The sequence below is a fragment of the Chrysochloris asiatica genome, unplaced genomic scaffold, assembly GCF_000296735.1.
Source record: "Chrysochloris asiatica unplaced genomic scaffold, ChrAsi1.0 scaffold00172, whole genome shotgun sequence".
Classification (NCBI taxonomy): domain Eukaryota; kingdom Metazoa; phylum Chordata; class Mammalia; order Afrosoricida; family Chrysochloridae; genus Chrysochloris; species Chrysochloris asiatica.
In genome coordinates, this window is record NW_006408690.1 from 5,484,307 (window position 1) to 5,492,722 (window position 8,416).

Consider the following 8,416-nt stretch of genomic DNA (forward strand, 5'->3'; position numbering starts at 1 on the left):
CCACAAACTTTTAGAAGTACCCTCTTACAACAAGGAGTCCTGGTGTGGTGCTGTAGGATAAGCACTGCACCACAAGGTCGATTTGAACTGCAAGGTCTATGGTTCAAACTTACCAGCCACTCTTAGGAAATCCTATACATGATCGATATGAGTCAGAACCGACTTTATGGCACTTAACAACAACAACACATAACAAACTGACAGGTGGATGGTGGTCCACGCTCCATAGCCTTTATGTAATCAGTTGCCAAATCCTATCCATTCTATGTTCAGAAATAGCTTCCAGACCCAGTGCCTCTTTTCAGTCCCACTAGAACCATACTGAAGTCCTGGATAAGCACTGGACTGCTAACCCAAAGGTCAGCGATTCAAACCCACCAGATGGTCCTCGGAAACTCCATACAGGGTCACCATGACTTGACAGCACTTGACAATAACAACCATACTGGTTGAGGACAGCTTCATTTTAATCTGGGCTGTTAATGACTGTGTTTCAACAGTCCACCCAGTGTCTGGGTTCCTTCCACTTCATTTAATCTTTCAGAAGATTGTTCTTAGAAGGTTTATTTAATCAGATAACCTCTAGTATAAAGACATTGGCCCCTTCTGTTCTCTGTAAATCGTATTTAAATACCTTAGTAAGTCAGTTTGTTGAACAGTAGAGAATTGTATGGAGATACGAGGCTGGAAGCACCAAATAACCTTTCAGAGTAAGACAGACTAAGAAAAAAATGTCTGGTGGTCTATTTCTGAAAATTAACTAGTGAAAATCCTATGGATTACAACAGAATATTTTTCAGTATAGGGCTAAAAGGTAAAACCCCTAAGATAGAAAGCATTCAGTACAACTGAAGAAACAATACCACAAGCAGTATTTCGTTTGGTTATGCATAAGGTCAAGGCCCACTGTCACGCAGCAAGCAGCAGCAACCCCAAAATGCACAAGAGACTCCAGTGTATCTTCCTGGCATCGTCTTCCACTACTTCTGCCATTGCCCTGCACATTTCCCCAAACATACTTTGTCCTTTCATGGTTCTGTGGCTTGGAACGTTTCCCCCTCATGTGTCCACTTAACAAATGCTTCAAAAATCTGTCTCAAATGTAATTTCCTCTGTGAATTGTTTCCTTTCTTTCCCAAAAAGAGATAGGTGCTTCCTTTTCAGTTCTTACCAGTCCTTCCTTTATTTACTACACAGTACATTGCCCTGTAATTACATGTTTGTAAGTGATATGAAATCTATAGTCACAATCAGATATACAGGGAAGATTTCTTTAAGTTCTATAATATAAAACTCCACTAACTGCTGAGCTCCATACCAGCAGGACCATCCATGGTTGGGCACACATATCAGATAACATAAATTATTGCCACTTCAATATAACTCCATCACTTCTAGAATTAAAGTTAATGTCTTTAGAGTAAACATGCAGACAACTTTAAGGTCCTATTCATTACCTTTAACACCACTATTAGACCAGAAATACCACTATTATTCAAATGTGAGCACCAGCCACTAAAGCCAATGGAGATGAAATTAAAGAATTTTATCATCTTTTCAGTCTGAAATTGATCAAGCATGCAATCAAGATGCTTTGATAATTTCTGGTGATTGGTATATGAAAGTTGGAAATAAAGAAGAAGGGCTGGTAGCTGGAAAATATGGCTTTGGTGATAGAAATGATGCTGGAGAAGCATGACAGAATTTTGCAAACCCAATGACTTTTTATTCATTGCAAATACCTTTTTTCAATAACAGAAATGGCGACTTTGCACACTGACCTCACCAGATGGAATACACAGGACTCAAATTGACTATATCTATGGTAAGAGATGATGGAGAAGCTCAATATCATCAGACAAAATAAGGCCAGGGGCAGATTGTGGAACAAACCATCAATTGTTCATATGCAAGTTCATGTTGAAGCTGAAGAAAATTAAAACAAGTTCATGAAGGCCAAAATATAACCTTTACTATATTCCACCTGAATTTAGAGATCATCTCAAGAACAAATTTGATGTCTTAGTCACAAATACCAAAGAATGGAAGAGTTATGGGATGACATCAAGAACATCATACATAAAGAAAGCAAAAGACCTTAAAGAGACAGGAAGGAAAGAAAAGACCAAACTGGATGTCAGAAGAGGCTCTGAAACTTGCTCTTGAACATAGAAAAGCTACAGCAAATGGAAGAAATGAGGAAGTAAAAGAGCTGAATAGAAAATTTCAAAGGCTAGTTTGAGAAGATAAAGTCAGGTATTATAAAGAAATGTGCAAAGACCTGGAGTTAGAAAACCCAAAGGGAAGAACACGCTCAGCATTTCTCAAGCTAAAAGAACTGAAGAAAAAACCCAAGCCTTGAGTTGCAATACTCCAGGATTCTATGGACAAAATATTGAATGACACAGGAAGCATCAATGATGATGGAAGGAATACACAGAATCACTGTACCAAGTGGAATTAGTTGATTCATCCATTTCAAGAGGTACCATATAATCAAGAACCAATGGTATTCATGCACTGAAGACACTGATGAAAAACAAGACTCCAGGAATTGACGGAATAGAAACAGAAATATTTCAACAAACTGATGCAATGATGGCGACACTCACTTGTCTATGCCATGACATTTGAAAGATAGTTACCTGGCCAACTGATTGGAAGAGATCCATATGTGTGCTCATTGCAATGAAAGGTGACCTAATGGAATGTGAAATAATCAAACAATATCATTAATATCACAAGTAAAATTTTGCTAAAGATAATTCAGAAACTGTTACAGCAGTACATTGGCAGGTGGTTGTTGTTAAGTGTCATCAAGTCAATTCCAACTCAGAGTCACCCTGTACAGGTTTCCAAGGAGCAGTTGGTGGGTTTGAACCATCAACCTTGTGGTTTGCAATCCAGTGCTGATCCTACAGAATCACACCATGAGTCCAGAATTTTAAGCAGGATTCAGAAGAGGTCGTGGAACAAGGAACATCATTGCTGACATTAGACTGATTTTGGCTGAAAGTAGAGAATATCAGACAGATGTTTACTTGTGTTTTATTGGCAAAGGTATTCAACCATGTAGATCATAGCAAACTATGGATAACATTGGGAAGAATGGTATTTCAGAACACTTAATTGTGCTCATGAAGAACTTATACATAGGCCAAGAGGCAGTTGCTAGGACAAAACAAGGGAATACTGAATGGTTTAAAATCAGAAAAGGTGTGTGCCAGGGTTTTATTCTCCTACCATATTTATTCAATCTATATGATGAGCAAATAATCTGAGAAGCTGAATTCTATGAAGAAGAACACAGCAACAGGATTTAAGGAAGACTTACTAAGAACCTGCAATATGCAAATAATAAAACCTTGCTTGCTGAAAGTGAAGAGGACTTGAAGCACTTGCTGATGAAGATCAAAGACTACAAACTTCAGTATGGATTGCACTTCATTGGAAAGAAAATGAAAATCCTCAAAAAATAACATCATGATAACATGATAAATGGAAGAAAGATTGAAGTTGTTAAAGACATTTTGCTTGGATCCACAATCAATGCTCACAGAAGCAGCAGTCAAGAAATCAAACAGTGTATTGCATTAGCAAATCTATTGCAAAAGACCTCTTTAAAGTGTTAAAGAGTAAATACATCAGTTTAAGGACTAAGGTACGTGTGCCCCAAGCCATATTTTCAATTGCATCTTTTGCATGTGAAAGTTGAACAATAAATAAGGAAAAGCATAGAAGAATCGATGCATTTGAATTATGGTGTTGGTGAAGAATGTGGAAAGTGCCCTGGACTATGAGACTAACAAACAAATAAATGTGTTTTATATGTACAGCCAGGATGGTACTTAGAAGTGAGGAAGGCCAGACTTTTTCTCTCCTAATTTGAACATAGTCAGGAAGGACCTGTCCCCAGAGAAATACTTGATAAAGCTTGATAAAGTGGAGGGACAACGACAAAGAAGAAAACTTCCAAGGAGATGAATTGGCACAGTGGCAGTAGCAATGGGCTCAAACATAAGACCAATAGTGAGGATGGTGCATGACTGGGCAGTGTTTCATCCTGTTGTGCTAGAATTGTTATGAGTCAGAACTAACTCAATAGCATCTAACAACAATCATTTATTTCCCTTCTACTAACCTTCATGCATAATCTCTGTTTCTGAGTGGCTGGGGAAGTAATGTCTGTACCATGTTCCATTATGTAAACAGTTAATGTACTTGACTGCTAACTGAAAAGCTAGAAATTTGAATCCATCCAGAGGTGACTTGGAAGAAAGGTCTGGCAGTCTACTTTCAAATAATTAGTCATTGAATACCCTATAAGTTACAGTAATAGTCTGACACACATGGGATTGCCGTGAGTCAAAGCAACTGGTTTTGTTTTTGTTTTTTCTGAAGAGGAAGAGACCAGACCATGTGGCTTTGAAGTACTGAATATCGGCATAGGTTGCTGAAATGCGTCATCAGTGACATGGTCTCTGGGAACACCAGTGAGTCCACTCAGTCTTCGTTTTCATCCAGACCCCCATCTGTGCTCTAATCCTCTAGATCTTGTCTCCCTGCCTTCCAAAGTGTGCAGTTTCTCTCCATCAAGACTACCTCTTGAAAATCCAAAATGCTTGACCTTTAGATTGATATGTTAGCCAAGAATTTTTAAATTATATTTTTTAAACTTAAACCTGAGCAATGACTACTGTGTTCTAGGCTACATCCACCCATCCCTTAAGGATGGAACATAATAGAAAGTCATTGTTGCTTTTTTATCTGAGGTGAGGAAGTTTAGGGGGAGGGAAGCTGGTAATGTAAAATGATTGAAAAACATAACATATTAGCAAACTTTATCCCTCCTGCATCTGTTTCCCCCACAGAACTATAAGCTTCCTTATAGTTGGTAGATGGCAGTGCATTACACATGGAATTCAAATGCTCATCGAGACCAGAAAATAGTCAACCCATAGGGCAGTTGAAAGACTTTCTAGTGGTGCAGTGGTTAAGCACTTTGCTGCTAACTGAAAAGTCAATGGTTCTAACCCACCAGCTGGTCTTTGGGAGAAAGATGTGGCTGTCTGCCTTGGAAACCCTGTGGGGCACCAACCACTAAAGCCACCAACTCTACTCAATCCTGTAGAGTCACTATGAATCGGAATCCACTTGATGGCAGTGGGCTATTTAGTTGGTTGGTTGGTTAAGGTAACTGATAGAAAAATCTAAGTGTCAACATGTTATAAGGCTCTGGCTTATAAAAAGTTTTGCTAAACCCAACTATAATTCGTAAAACCATTCTCTTTGGTTCACTTCTATAGAGACTGGACGTTCATTTCCTAGCTTTCCTTTCAGCTGGAAGTCATTTTACCAATAAAATGTTGTGTAACAATTTGCTGGGTGAGTTTTTGCTTTCCCTGTGACAAGGCCTAGAGAGCCATCCGCCCTTCTTCCTGTCTTGAGCAACAAGCAGAATTCCCACACTGCCCACCGACCTGTAGGTTAAGAAGAACTGCTGTAGGAAGGAAGGATCAAGTGGAAGCTTTCTGAGTTCTCCCTCCCTAAAAAAGAAATAGTCACCAAAAAGCAATAATACATTCCTGAAGAATCGTCTAAATAAATGTCCTCTTCAAAGTTTTCATTGATGAAGAAGTGGATATTACTATTAAGTCCTCATTAAATTCAGCTGTGGGGCCCATGCAAAAGAGAGACCTTGAAAATGAGAGTGTCTTATCTTAAGTCTAATTAGTTAGTGACTCTAATTAGACATTAATCTGCATATGATCTGTTTTCTAGCACAAATCAACACAGGTGCAGGAACCTCATGTGCAGCTGTCAATCTGAAAAGTACTTTGTTGTTGTTATTATTTTGTCTTATTAAAGCAGAGAAAATCAAAAGCTGAATGCTCTCACCTGGCCGGGACAGAAGGACACTTTTACTGCCTCACTTCATTTCCTTTCTGGTCGAATTCAAGGGAGTCTGCAGAGAACTTGAGACTGTTACCATTTTTACAATATTCTGGTAGTCTACCTGTTGAACTAGAATTAGGAAGTTCCTTGGATGTTCTATTAAGGCATGCTAAAGTGGGGGAGATAATTTCTAAAAAATATGGACAACACTGAACGGAACTTAGTGAATTTTGGGAAGCTACCTATATTACTTACCACTCATCTGTCAGTTTGTCATACTGTGGTTGTTTGTGTATTCACAAGGGCTTGTGATGCTGGAAGCCATGCCACCACCAGTATTTCAAATACTTGCAGGGTCACCCATGGTGGACAGGTTTCAACAGAGCTTCCAGATAAAGAAAGCAGATGAAAAAGACGAGGCAGACTACTTCTGAATGTTTAGCCACTGAAAAGCTTAGGAATAGCAGTGGAACATTGTCAGATACAGTTCTGGAAGATGAAAACATTATGATTGACACCAAAATATTGTCAGAGATAGTGGCTGGAAGTCACTCAAAGTATGACCAGAGAAAAACAGCCTCTACAAAGGAGAGTTGACTGTGATGACGCAAATGAAGTAAACCTTTTGGAACCTTCATTTGCTGATGGGGGCACAACTTAAAATGAAGAAAAACAGCTGCAAACACCCATTAATAATCGATCATGGAACATATGAAGTATAAATCTAGGAAAATTGGAAGTTGTCAAAAATGAAGTGGAATACATAAACATGGACATCCTAGGCATTAGTGAGCTGAAATGGACTGATTGATATTGGCCAGTTTGAATCTGCCAATCATATGGTTTACTATGCCACGAATGACACATTTAAAAGGAATGGTATAAGATTCATTGTCAAAAAGAACATTTCAAGATCTATCTTGAAGAACAACACTGTCTACAATAGGATAATATCCGTATGCTTACAAGAAGACCAGTTAATACAACTATTATTCAAATTTACTCACCAACTACTAAAGCCAGCAATGATGATATTGAAGAATTCTACCAATTTCTTCAGTCTGAAATTGATCAAACATGCCATCAAGATGTATTGATAATTACTGATGATTAGAATGCAAAGGTTGGAAACAAAGAAGAAGGATCAGTAGTTGGAAAATTTGGCCTTGGAGATAGAAATAATGCTGGAGATCGCATCATAGAATTTTGCAAGACCAATGACTTCTTCATTGCAATATCTTTTTTTTTTTAACAATGTAAAAATCAACTATATACATGGACCTTATCATATGGAATACACAGGAATCAAATTGGCTACATCTGTGGGAAAAGACAGTGGAAAAGCTCAGTATTATCAGCCAAAACTAGGCCAGGGGCAGACTGTGGAAAAGACCATCAATTGCTCATGTGCAAGTTCAGGATGAAGCTGAAGAAAATTAAAACAAGTCCAACAGAGCCAAAACATGAAATTGAACATATCCCACCTGAATTTAGAGACCATTTCAAGAACAGATTAAATGCATTAGAAATTAATGACTGAAAATCAGAAGAGTTGTTAGGATGACATGAAGAACATCACACACAAGGAAAGCAAAAAGGTCATTAAAATATTGGAAGACAGTTACCTGGCCAACCGATTGAAAAAGATTCATATTTGTGTCCCTTCCAAAGAGAGGTGACCCAATGGAGTCCGGAAATCAGTTTTACTTTCATGGGCTGTCATTAATATCACATGCAAGTAAATTTTTGCTGAAGATAATTTTAAAATGACTGCAATTGTCAATGGAACAGCCAGAAACTCAAGCTGGATTTAGAAGAGGACATGGAACTAGAGATAATGTCAGATGGATCTTGGCTAAAAGCAGAGAATACCAGAAAGTTGTTTGCCTGTGCTTTGTTAACTATTCAAAGGCTTTCGACTGTGTGGATGATGACAAGCTATGGATAACATTATGAAGGATTAATATTCCAGATTGTGCTCATGAGGAACCTATACACAGACCAAGAGGCAGTCAGGGTTGAAATCCACCAGCAGCTGGTTGCTATGGGTCTGAACCTACTCAACTGCACTTAACAAGTACATGTATATATAATGTCCGAATGGATTCTACTCCTTGTGGTTATGATGTAGCTATAATTATTATTTGTTGTTAAGTGCCGTCTGACCCATAGTGACCTTATATAGGTTTTCTGAGGAGCCCCTGGTGGGCTTGAAACGCCGATTTGCAATTCGAACGGCTTTGCAATCTGGCGCATTAATCCACAGCACCACACCAGGACTCCAACTACAATTATTCATAAAAATTAAGAATTATTCGTAAGAATTAAGCAATAAGACCTATAGAAAAAGAATTTAAACTGGGGTTTTCCTACATTCTCATTCCCCATCACCAAAATCCCAAAAAGATTCAAGTTATCTGAATCCGTTAAAATTCAAATGCCTTACAATAGTATTTTTTATAACTAGAGAATTGGACTTCTCAAAACAAACACAAACAAGAAAAATCTCATAAATTAAAGT